The sequence below is a fragment of the Thalia democratica genome, chromosome 1 (assembly GCF_965202585.1).
Source record: "Thalia democratica chromosome 1, ktThaDemo2.hap1.1, whole genome shotgun sequence".
In the NCBI taxonomy this organism is placed as follows: domain Eukaryota; kingdom Metazoa; phylum Chordata; class Thaliacea; order Salpida; family Salpidae; genus Thalia; species Thalia democratica.
In genome coordinates this window covers 60,473,862-60,487,603 of record NC_139165.1, presented here as the reverse complement: position 1 = coordinate 60,487,603, position 13,742 = coordinate 60,473,862, and the positions used below count along the sequence as shown (strand labels likewise).

The 13,742-nt window shown below is 27.4% G+C and overlaps 1 pseudogene; it reads left to right on the top strand.

The window, feature by feature from the left end:
- The first annotated feature begins 7,574 nt into the window (after positions 1-7,574).
- On the top strand, positions 7,575-13,073 carry LOC145837875 (testis-specific serine/threonine-protein kinase 3 pseudogene; annotated as a pseudogene).
- Positions 13,074-13,742: the final 669 nt, after the last annotated feature.

Sequence of the window (13,742 nt, the reverse complement as noted above, 5' to 3'; positions counted from 1 at the left end):
TTTTTATTTAATATCAATTTTATCTGTTTTATTTCATCATCAAATAAACTCTTGAACAGATCTTATGTGCTCGATGGCAAAGCGTTCTTATTAGATGTGTCTTTCTCTTCATGCTACAGAATGAATGAAAGTTTAAGTAGTTACCAGTGAAAGTTTTCTTTCTATAAACGGATGTCAAAAATTGGTTCTTTTGTCGTTTAACTAAAACGTCAAGAAAAGCCAATTCATGGTTATTCTCTTTTTCTGAAGTAAATTTTATTGACGAATGTGTTTTGTTCAACACATTAAAGAGTTCATCTATCTCTTCCTCCCCAGTATAAAACAATCGTCGACATATCTATAGTAAGTTACTTTGTACTTAGAGATCACCTTTCTTTCTATAAAGCCCATAAATATATTTGACAAAGTTGGCCCTAATGGGGAGCCCATGGCTATTCCATCATGTTGGGAATACATTTGTGAATTAAATGTAAATTGTACACCACTAGTGGAAAACTTTAAAAATTTACGAAAATTGTTTTTGCTTAAACTGGGTGTCTCAAGTCTATACAAAGTGTCAACACAAATATTCAATACTTCATCTAGCGGTATATTTGTAAATAAACTTTTGACATCAAAGGATGCCATAAAAGCATTATTTGAACTATTTTTTTTTATTTGATCAGCAAAAGAAAATGAGTCTTTTAACATATAAGAAGAGAAATGTTCCAATACCGTATAAAGTTGGTCATTAAGAAGTTTTGCCAACTTATGTTGAGCAGAGTTCACCATGGATAGGATTTGTCTTAAATGAACATCTTTCTTATGTATCTTTGGTAAGCCATACAATCTTGGAGTAATGGAACCAACAGGTTTGATCAAATTATAAATGTCTTCATTAATTTCTTTGGCAAAAAGTAGATTTTTAAGAATTTTAACAATTTCATTCTCAACTTTGTTAATATTATCAAACTTATTTGCAGGACCAAGAAGTGTAAATTTGGTTGTGTCCTCAATAATTTCATGCATTTTATTTATATAATCTGTTTTATCCAAAACAACACAACCATTACCTTTGTCAGGTTTAGAAACTATCACAGAATCATCCTTTTTCAAGTTTTTAATTACATTTCTTATCTCAGATATATTTAATAACTCATTTTTATCTGGCTTAAGTTTGCAATAATTATTTGCTAATGCAGTAAGGTTAACCTTCGTTGCTATTTCTTCTGAATTTTATATAGGTTTTAGTTTACTGAGCTGCTTGTAGAACTTTTCAAAACCCAAGAAAACTGATTCTTTGTCAGGTTGTTTTTTCGGCAGGGAGAAATTAAGGCCTAAACTCAAGCCAAAACTTTCTTCTTTAGATAATTCTCTTTTAGATAAATCAAATACGCTACATTTGGCAAGTTTTCCATATTTAAGTTTTCATTTTCGTTTTCACTATAAAAGTTAGATTTGAAATTTTATTTTTATGGCTTAGTATACAACTGACGAAAAAAGCATGAAATATATTTTGTTCTGAAAAATTGAGTCTTATTTATATTGCTTGAAAGAATTTATTTTAGTGTCAAGTAATATTTAAAAAACTATATTTAATTTAGGATATATAATTATATTAATATAGATTAAGTGAATGTGTGTGTTTATGTGAAAGGTGAAAGAAATATGGAAGGTGAGAAAGCGCCAAAGTGTTATTTGAAGAAGAACCGTCGGTTGTATACACAATTGTTTGAAATATCACGTCTTTTATTTAGTAATTGTTTAATATTTTCATTCGTTTCATTTTAATTATAAAATTGCCATTCGTTCAAGATTGCATGTTTGGCAGATCTTGCTCGCGCTACTGATGTTATTTTTGGCGTGCTGAAGGATGTTCCATTCCATTTCTGGTTTGGTTCCATTCCTGTCAAAATACTGCCAAACGAAATCTGACAATCTTGTGCCATACTTTTTATTTACGTGCTTACATGCTTTCAGACAACAATATGCCTGGTGTACCTATGTTTAAAATGACCTCCTGTCGAACCAATATACACTTTATCCTTTTTATTATCATTATAAATAAAAATAAAAGGTAAACTTTTTAATTGCCGTAAAGAACCTTGCCCTTTAAATAACGAATGCCTAGTGTCAAATATAACATATAAAGCAACAGTAACATCAAATAAAACAACAAAGCAGTATATAGGATCCACAGGAAATACCACAAATCATCATTCAACAATATTAACAAAAGACACACAGCAGAACTAGCGAACTACATATGGAATTTAAAGATAACAATACAGACTACAAAATTAAATGCGAAATAATAAACAGGACAAAATCAAATTTTAATACTAAATTCGGCTGCAAACTTTGTAACTTAGAAAAAATAGAAATTGAAAAATCAAGTAAGAACATAACACTAAACAAAAAAAGCGAAAGACAAAACATATGTATCCATTATCAAAAACACTTTTTTAACAAAATTCAAACCAACGAAATATTAAAATAAAATAAAATGTAAGCGGCAAACACGAGTATTTTATAACATTTTTCCAACAGTCCAAAAGTTTTTTCTAATAGCTTAAAACATTTTTCTAAAATAACCTTTCTAAACTTTCATAAAATGCATAAATTAACAACTACAGCGTATTATTTTCAAATTCAGCTAACTGTTCAATAAACTGTATCATTACTACGTCACAACTATTATTAAAATTTTCAAAATCTAAATTTCTGTTTACTATTGTAATAAACTGTAGGTTACTGAAATTTTATATTTCATGTATGAAACAGCTGTATAAGTTATAGTTTTTATATAATTAGATATATATTAATTTAAAATATATCCTATGTTAAATATAGTTTTATTCATTTATCATTTATATATTTATTCACACATGTCTGTTTCTATTCTCCGACATTTCATATACTCACTTTACCCTCCGACTATAGTTCTACACATCTTTATGTGTTAAGTTCCAAGTTTAATTGGAAGCCTGTATTCAAATCACAGATAAACCATGCTTTTTAACCTACTACGCCCAATAGAGCTAGAGGTTTTTTACTGCAGGTTTATACTTAGCATATGACCACCTTGTTGTTTTATGTTTTACATTTAACTTTCATATATAACACGGTTTAATTATTAAATAACTAGAATACCTGTATGGGATCTTTAATTTAAACACCCGACTGCTCCTTTATAAAACAACAATCAATTATTTTAATAATTATTATATACAATGTATAAGTAATTTAATTCATTGTGATTTTATGTGTGTCGCTGTAACTTAATTATCGGTCAGTGCTTTGTAACCTTGATAACGTGTTTGTTTATATTGTGCTTGGTTTTCTTAAAGTTTTAATTTTTACATTTTTAATTTTCACATTTAAACTAAATCTGCTTCCTTATTGTATCTAGTTTTGATTTTGTTATAATTTTAGATTTAATCATTACAAACATTTGATATATAAAACACACGTTATATTTAGTTTCTGTGACTTTTATTGTCTTTACCGTTGTTAATTTTTATCGATTTACTAGTTAATGGTTGTTATTTAATTTTTATTCAAAATAGATTACATACTACTTTTCATATAAAAGCGCTTTACTGCTTTCCCAAACATAAAGACTAAATTAACTAAATTTACAATACAATTTAAATAGCTGTCTTAATGTTCATATATATCGTGACGTAACTATTGGATGTATTTTGTTCAATCAATGGCAACGGTAAAAAAAATTGAATTAGTTATTCTTTCCATTAAAGTAAGTGGTTTGTTTATGTTATGATTTGTTGTTTTGTTGTGTATTTTAGTTTACTTTACTTAATTTAGACTTAATAGTTATAAACATTATATAGTTTTATAACAGTCGGACTTAATATTAAGTATTTTACCTATTATTAACTATAAACCTGTAAAAATAAGCATAAATCATTTAATTTTAATCTTAATTAAAACATGTATACACCTACTTTATTCTATGCTTCTATTCTTTCATTATAAATAACTACTTTTTACAGAACCCTGTTGAAGTGTGTTGATTCTTTAACACACGAAACATATGTTGGTACAATAAAGGAAGATTACTGTATAATTTTTTTAATAAATTTTAAATTATATACAAATAAAAATTCAAACTTTGTAAAAATGTCTACGAGCAAAGTTGTCTGCTCGTGAAAAAATGTCCCCTCGTGCAATAGTGTCTTTGTGCAATTTTTTTTTCGTGCAATTTAGTTTCCTGGTGCAAAAGTATCTTCGTGCAATTTAGTCCCCTCGTGCAATTTAGTCCGCTTGTGCAAATTTGACACATACCCATTTTGATTATATCAAAACAGGATTTTTTTTTTAATCTTTTTTTTATCTATTATACCCTTATCCCTAGCCAACCATACTCAAACATGTAAGAAACAAACCATAAAAAAGTAAGAATTACTATTAAAAAAAAAATATATATACAAAAAAATAATTTTTGCTTTGGTATAAGCAAACTAGTTGAAGGTTTTTAAAACTAAACTCATAAATTTCAATTTGTATTGCACTTTATCTTTTATTTTTCTTCCAGCTATAACAATAAAACTTTTATTAAATATAGTAAAATTACTATAATAAAAAAGAAGTCTGATATCAGACGAAACTAGCCTTACATTTTATACTTAAAAGTATTCAGTATTTATTTCAGCCGTCAACAACAAAATTAAGATGTTTCCCACCATCAATAATAAATAATGAACTTCATCACACAACAAACAACAACAACATCCAAGACATTTTAAAGTATTATTATTTACAAAACACAAAAAATTAAAACAAAAACAACAACATTTATACAACAGTATAAAAAAAAAGCAAAAAATTAACTAAAATCCATTTTAAATCTAAATTTATCTGATTCGGTTTTTTAAAGTTTTGCTTACTCTTATCTATCTCTTTGAGTCTTTTTTACATAGTAGATAGCCATTTGTCGCGGTCATTAGCAAGCTCCTTCTACAAATCAGTGCTGACATTTAAGTTTATTAGTTTTTGCTTGTAAACTTCCTTAAAACGTAGTGTTAAAGAACTGCGATTTCGTTTACCAATGTACAATTTGCTATACAACAAAGACTTTTAGATCATCCATAGAGCATTATGACTACGCTAGTAATGCCTGCTTTGGCTTAAAATAAAGTACATGGTAGTGAGACCAGTACTCTTCAACACTTCGTCGTTAATAATATTTTCTTGCTAATTTTTATGACACGACGGAGGCATCGTAGGTGAAAATTGTTGATTTTCGTCGATTGCATTCTAGAAGAGCTTATGTTTTGCTACCGTGTAGCAGATACTGCGTACACAGGCACAAAAATCCCAAGAGTTTGTACAAATATTTAACTTTTAGTTATCTAAAACTCTTACAGTTATACGAGCAAACGTGACTGACGCCTTATTAACTCGATTTTTTTTTTCATTTATTGATGCGTTTTACGCGGCCTTTGAGCCAAAGAAAACGAGGTTTTAACATTTTGATATTCTAGCAACTGATTTTGATCGATGTTAATATATATATTTTTTAGCTTAGAACTTTAATTCTTTTAAGGCTAGTTTTTGGACCAAGTTCTGAGCATGTTTACCAAACTAAATCAGTATTGTCTAGAAATCTTAGGCTAAGTGAGATACTAGTGCAACATCATAAGCAAAATTAATTTTTTGTACCGTGAAATTTTCTACCTTTATTTTTGCTATGAGACCTTTAAGGTTAAAAGGTATCAATCAGTTCTTTTGTAGAATTCATTTTTCAATTTATGACCCAAAAGCGCTTTTTCACAGCATTAAAATTTAAATTTCAAAAAGATTAAAGCAGACGCACAGCCTTAGTTTACTAAACTTAAGATTTCAAATAAATTTTATATTTAGTATCTACTAGTGATTTTTAATTACCTTATTATTATCGGGAGCCGATTATTTCTAATCCGCGATCATTTCATACTTGATCATTTCTAACCCAATCACTTCTAACCCGATCACTAAAAACTTGTTTATTTTTAATCAGAATTTATTTTAGAAACCAACTAATCTTAAATAAACTGTTCTTATATGAAATTTTAGTCGATTTGTCTCAAAAAATACTTAAAGATTTAAAAGTTTTACTTAAAATACTTTATTTTATATAAATTTCAATTAAAATTTATATAATTCCAAAATTTATTTATTATTTACAAGTTTTTTATATAAATCTGCTTAAATACAACTTTTTGTTTGACAGTTTTTTTTTAATTCAACTTTGAAGGGTTCTTAAAGTATAGTTATAACTATATTTAAATTTGATCTTTTTGTCATTTACGAAGCTAGAATATCTTTAACGCAAGTAAATTTTAAAAGTTAAATTTTTACAAAAGTAATATCTAGATACAAATATCTTAATATTACAATCTATAAGCTACGCTGTCAGTCAAGCGCAAACGTTGTATAGTTATTAATTAATCTATTAATGTTTTACAGTCGCATAGTTTCTAGTTTCAGCTTAAAAACTTTCACAAGTTGTTCTACAACTTGAACAGACCTTTAAGATAATGAAACTTACACAAACATTAGCAAAAGCTTTTTATGTCGGCTGGCCTTCTAGCTTTTATTTAATTAATGAATTTCTACTTAGACCTAAAGAAAAAAAGTCACTGACACTTAACAAACTTGTTTATTAATTTAACTATCCTACAAAGCTGAACTTGAAAAAATTGTGAAGCAATTTAGCAAATTTTATATAAATAAAATAAACTCTATTGAGGCAGGTTGTTTTCTAAAAAAATGGTTAAAAGTTTTCGTGTTATATTTAAAAAATAATTTTTCGTTTGTTTTTTTGTTCAAAAAATAGTAAAAGAATGTATTCTTAAGTACATTAAAATTGCTCCCTTTTCGACTTGCCGAACCCTAATTTAAACATTAAGTTTTGTTTGAGACAAAACAAACTAAGTTTTTACATAAGAGTAATTTTGTAAAGATTATTTAGTTTTTATAGAACATTGACTTTAAAAAGTCTAAAAATGATCAAGTTTTTTTACTGATCGGGTTAGAAATGATCGCGGGATAGAAATGATAGTAAACTTTTATTACTTATTATCACAACTTTTGTTTACAATAGTAGTTTGTGTTGATTACTAAAATCATTTCAAATAACTGCTGCTTTTTATCTTAAGAGCGGTCTACTAGTAAAATTATCTAAGAAGAGTCCCTTTACTTGTAAAAGACTACCAAATCCTGTGTTTGAAAGGAAATATTTCTTGAAATTCAAATTATCTTTTTGATTTTTTTACTTTCACCATAAAGATATCAATTATAATTTTCAACTTACAAATAATTAAGGAGAGTTAAACAACTTCAAATTTTATTATCGAAACGATGTTTCATTCAAAATTAATAAAGTTTTATTCAAATAGAATCTTCTTGAATTCTATTTGAATATATAGCTTAAACTGCTTAAAAAAGTTACAAAGAACACGTCATAATTATTTTATAAATATATTCCGTCAAAAAAATACACTTAATAAAATTATTTATTAGCTTTTGTTTCATTAACTAACGATTAAGGGAGTAAAATGAAGGGGGCTCTAAAGTAATAATGATCACAAATGAGTGTTGTGAAAAAAACAAAGCATTCCGTAAGTGGAAAAAGTGAAGATACAGTATTAAAGGCACGAGGTTATGTTGTTGAAAAAATATTAGGGGAAGGCAGCTATTCCAAAGTCAAAGCAGCTAGATGGCAACCACCTGGTTCGAGTCAAGATAGTTGCATGATTGCATTGAAGATAATAAACCGTAGTACAGCACCATCTGAATTTCTTGACAAGTTCTGGCCTAGAGAGCGAAGCATCATGGAGAAGATGAACCATAGAAATGTGGTTAAAATGATTGAGGTATTTTCGGAAGGTAATAAGGTATATATGGCACTTGAAAAAGCTTCACGGGGTGACTTATTGGATTACGTGCGTTTAAAAGGCCCTTTGAAAGAGTCGGAAGCGCGGGTTTACTTTAATGACTTATGTAACGGCATTCAATATATTCACGGACTCGGCATTGTACATCGAGACTTAAAGTGTGAGAACTTATTATTATTTGACCGCAATGTTTTAAAAATTGCTGATTTTGGGTTTGCACGAAAAATTTTACCATCAGAGCTCAGCTCTACGTTTTGTGGTAGTGCAGCGTACGCAGCTCCAGAACTTTTAAAGGGAGAACCGTACGAGGGTGCAATTGCTGATTATTGGAGTATTGGAGTAATACTTTACATAATGGTGTGTTCCAGGATGCCTTACAGTGACGGTTCGATAAGCCAGCTAGTCGAACAACAAATGAAACCTGTCAGGTAAATTATTTTTAAATAACTAATTTAATTAGATAGCGAAGCTGCCAAGGTAATAAAGTATTTTTTATGCACAAAGACAAAACATCATTTAATGTTTTATAACTTTTTTTTGTTTTGTCAATATCTAATAGTCACAGTAGTACTAAAGTACCCTATAATAGGGGTGGGCAACGTTTTTAATCAGCGTGCTTGATCTAGAAAAATTAAGTCCTTGTCGGGCCAGAGCGTTTCAATTTAATTTTATCACGAAAATTATTAATTGTTCCAACTTATTTCAACAAGACATTAATTATATATAACCTTTTTTTAACTATACCTAGGTTAAGTTACAAGTATCTCGTAAATTTTACCTGATATCTTTTTTCTCTCACTTTTTCAAAACCCAAATATCTAGCTTAAGTTTTAAAATTTGGTATAGCTGGCCACAATTACTTTTCGCGGGCCGCAGTTTTACATTTTCGGACCTGATTCTACTTAAACTATGTAAACATTAGCGACCTGGGTCCGGCCCGCGGGCCGTACGTTGTCCACCCCTACCCTATAACATAGCAATATTAAGTATGTTCCTAAATTTATACGCTTATATAAAAAATGAGTTTTGTTCAATAAAGAGTAAGTTTATAAAAAACATTATTATTGTAAAGTTCACTAATAGATTTAGTTTTTTTTAAATTTCATTGAAACTTAAATATTGTTTTTTAAACAAGAAGTACCATGGTGTTTGTAACTTTCAGAAATAATATAAACTGCCATGAAGTTTGAACAACTACGTTTAACAATTTAGATGGTGTATAACTCGATTTCTGAGAGGTCTTTTGATACACCAGGTACTATTACAAAATTCGTTTTTGAGAATTTTCGTGTCCAATAACTTGTAACTAAGTCTTTTAAGGCAATTTTTTGAAAAAAAAAAGTATGTATGTATAGAATCTTTTGCCCGTAAAGCTTACAATCACCTAAAAAAAGTTATACTATTAGAGTTTGTTTTTATTATTATTCAATTTTTTACCGGTTTTTTATTTACAAAATAGAGTATAAGTTTTTGTTATTCTACTATAAGTTTATAATATTAAACATTAAACTGTTTAAAATAGAAAGATGAACAAAGTAGCTTCGTGTTGTTCTAATTGATTTTATTTATTTTTTGGTTTGCTAAGCATAGGTTTATTTGATTTAGATAACATTAGTTTTTAATTAAACTTGAAATTATCCTAATCAAAAACAAGCAAAAACGATTATAGTACTTATCGCTTGAGTGATTACAAGCTACTTTCTTATTTCTATATATTAAAAGGGTAGCTGTCTAAATTGCGCGAGCGTACAAAATTGCACGAAGATACTTTTGCACGAAGACTAATTTGCACGAGAGCACAAAATTGCACGAAGATAAAACTGCACGTAGACGAAATTGCACGAAGGTTCACTTTTGCACGAGAGTATATTTTTGCACGAGCAGACAATTTTGTACGCAAACACTTTTGCACAAAGGGTCATTTTTGCACGAGTGACAATTTAGCACAGAGGGTCAATTTTGCACGAGTTTTGTTTCCTTCCCAGGGACGGGACAAAATTGCGCGTAGAAATTTTTGCACGAGGGGACAAAACTGCACGAGAAGACCCTTTTGCACGAAAAAATTTATATGATATTTGAAAAAGCAATAAAATCAGAATCAAAAAATTTAATAACAAAAAAGTAGAAAAATACGAAAAAAAATTATATAATATTTAATAAAATAAAAATCTGATTCACAAATTTAATAACTAAATAACAAAAAAAAAAAAAATAAGTTAAAAATTTTAAGTAAAAATACCAAATCTATTTAAAAAAAAAATAAGTAAAATAAATATTAAGTATAAAATAACAAATCAAATAATGATAAAAAATAATAACAACAAATTTAAAATAATAATATTTTTAAGTAATAAATAAAAATTAAATGTTAAATAGATTAAAATAAATAATAAAAAAGTCAGAATTTAAAAATCAAATAATTAATTGATAAGTGTTTTTTTTAAATCAAAAAATAAATAAGTTTTATAAAAGTTGAAAATTAACAATTTAAATAATAAATACATTAAATAAAAGTCCAAAACAAAAATTAGTAAAATTAATAAAAAAAGTCAAAATAAATGAAATAAATAGTTAAATAAACTTAATAGTAATTATTAACATTATAATAAATAACAATTACTAAAAAAGTCAAAATGAACAAATTGAATAATAAACAAAAATCAATTTAAAAATATTTATATTGATAAAAATAAAAACTAGATTACAAAATTAGATTCCAACCGTTATTAAAATATAATTACCAAAAAGAGTTTAGTTTATATTAATATTTTTTTTTGTTAAAAATAGAAATTAACTAATTGTAGCTGTTGTATTGTTTTGTTTGTTTTATTTTAGTCAAAAGCTTGTATCTCCTTTTTTTTTCTAAAAAAGTAAGAAGAAAATTGCTTCTTACAGTGCTTTTTCGCAAGTCTGGGTTAGATAAAGAGAAAAAACATAGCAGGAGAAACTTAAGAACTAATTAGAGATAAGCGCGTGCAAATAGTGATGCAACTAAGATAAAATTTAGAGATATAGAAAATAATGATATATAAACTATGTTTAAAACTTTTATATGAAACAAAAAAAAAAGTTTAATTTATGGAAGTACACAGCCATAACAGAACATTCTGTACAATGCACAATAAAAATTTCATCAGACAGATTTTCTCCTATCTAAATTTATTTCATTGTCTCACTATTTTGCATGCTCGTTTTTTTCTGTGCAAAAGTATCTTCGAGCAATTTTGTCCGCTCGTGCAATTTTGTACGCTCGTGCAATTTTAACACCTACCCATGTAAATATTATTTATTTACTATAATTTTTAATCTTGTTTTATTTCATAATGAAATTTAGTATAATTTTAATTTAATTTAAGTTTACATCAATACATGTTTATTCTTAAAAAAGGAATATTTTCATTAAAATAAAACACAAGTTTTATTTTTATTAAAAACTTTTTAAAATTTATATTAGTTTTTAAACAGAATAATTTAGTTTCAGTTAAAAAAAAGCTAAATAAATAAATAAAATGAACATAAACTTAATTAAATTAAAATTAATTACACTAATACATGCTTATTTTTTTTATAAAATATGAAGGTTTTAATATATTTTTATTTATTTATTTTAAGTTACTATTTTTGTGCAAAATTGACCCTCCGTGCAAAACTTTCTGTCGTGCAAAAATGACCTTCCGTGCACCCTCCGTGCAAAACTGTCTGTCGTGCAAAATTGTAAATCGTGCAAAATTGAGCTTCCGTGCAATTTAGTCTTCGTGCAATTTTGTCCCCTCGTGCAATTTTGTGCCCGCGTGCAAACTAGTCTTCGTGCAGAAGTGTCTTCGTGCAATTTTTTACACTCGTGCAATTTAGTAAACTCGTGCAATTTTGTCTTCGCGCAATTTAGACCCGTTCCCATATTGAAAATTAGTTTTAAATGAACTATCTTTACACAACTATTGTTTATATGTAGTAAAAAACATACCAGACGACTCATTTTGCTTTTTATATAACAAACTATGTATTTTCTATTGGTATGGAAATAAGTTGCTTTTATCCTTAAGTTTGAAGTATTTGCTTCTTGTATTTCTTCGTAAGACTTGGTGATTGTCTTTAATGAACTGTTTTTACTACTACTGTTATTTATATGTAGTAAAAAACATACCTAAAGAATATTTTATCTTTGTAATTAACTAATTTTAACTTATTATTAATAAATAAACTCTAAAACTCTATTTAAACTATAAAAATTAATACTTTTTGTTTCTTTTTGTAATAGTAGAACTTATATTAACTGAAAAAAAAAAATTGTTAGTGAGAAGTATGTTTATGCAAGTATAATACTATTTGTATGTGTGTTTAGAAAACCTTCTAAAATTTTTATATTAATTTGATTAGTTAGTTATATAAGAAGTTTGTTTACTAACAAAACAGTGTAACAGTATTGACATTTTAGGTTCGTAACTGTTTGTAAGTGTTTTTCTTCAATATTTATTTTTCGAAATAACTATTTTGGTTTACCACTGATTAATGATATTTTTAAAGGTGGGTGTCACTTTTGCACGGCTTCACTTTTGCACCAGCGTCATTTTGCACGTGATCACCCTGACTCTGACCTTAAGCCTCAACCTAACCCTAACTCTACTTCTGACCCCAGCCCAAACCCTGACCAAGTGCAAAATTGACGCTCGTTCAAAGGAGACTCTCTTTGCAAAAGTGACAAACCGCTGCAAATAAACGCTCATTAACATAATTTTCAAACTCGGTAGAAAAGTTATAGTACTTTTTTACCGATAAGTTTCTTTAGTTAAGATACGTTAAAATTTAATGACTTAAAACATACTTACTTAGTTCTAATATTTTAAAAAGAGAGTTAGAGAACAAAATCTGGTTTTATTTTTAAAATTAATTAGTTATAAACTGTTAAAAAACTATTACTTGTTGGTAATATGTTTACAAAATTGATACAGATTTCCACACAAACGGGTACTCAATTCAGATTACTTAGACTTAGTACAGTCTATTCTCAATTTCGATCTAAAGAAACGAATCCGACTTTCGAAAATTCTTGTGCACCCTTGGACTGTTACCAATTCTAAAGCCCCAAGTACACCTCCGCAGGAACGTCAACTAAATAATGCGGGTACAAGTTGTGTCGATTCAGACAAACTTGTAGACCTACCTACTCCAGGCGATTCAATCACGTCGGCATAACTGCTAGAAAGCTATCAGTATCACGTTAAAAAATTAAAGAAAAAGTCGAGCCTGCTAATAAAAAAAAGACACATTCAAAAAGTATTAATTTTGTAAAACATATTCAAGCAAATTATAGTTCCAAAAATACAATAAATACCAATTAGTTTGTAAGAACTATGCTAATTAAATAACTTCGAAAATTTTTTTATAAAACTTAATTCTTTTTTGTAACATCTTACTTTTAACTACATACACAGGAATAATTAAGTTTAGTTTTGTGAAGTTAGAACACTAAGAAAGAAACTATTCTATTTTTGAAACTTTTTTTTAATTGTGTCAGAATTTTTAGATTTGATTTGTTAGACTTTTCAAGGGTAATTTTTCAAACACTCATGGTTTCATTATAGAAACTATGGAAGATAATAATACTTTGTTTTTATAAAAAATATGATTAAAGCTTAAAAGCATTTTCAAATGCTATTGATTTTTTTTAAATTATAAAGCAACATAAAAATGCTAATGCGTTGGATTAATAAAGTTTAAAAAATCCTTTTAACTAAAAAATGTGATGAACTTCGTTTTAAAATTAGTTTATTAAAAAACAAACATTTTCAATTCTTATTCAAATAGGTTCTATTTGAATAAGAATTGAAAATGTTTGTTTTTTAATAAACGAAAGATCTCTTC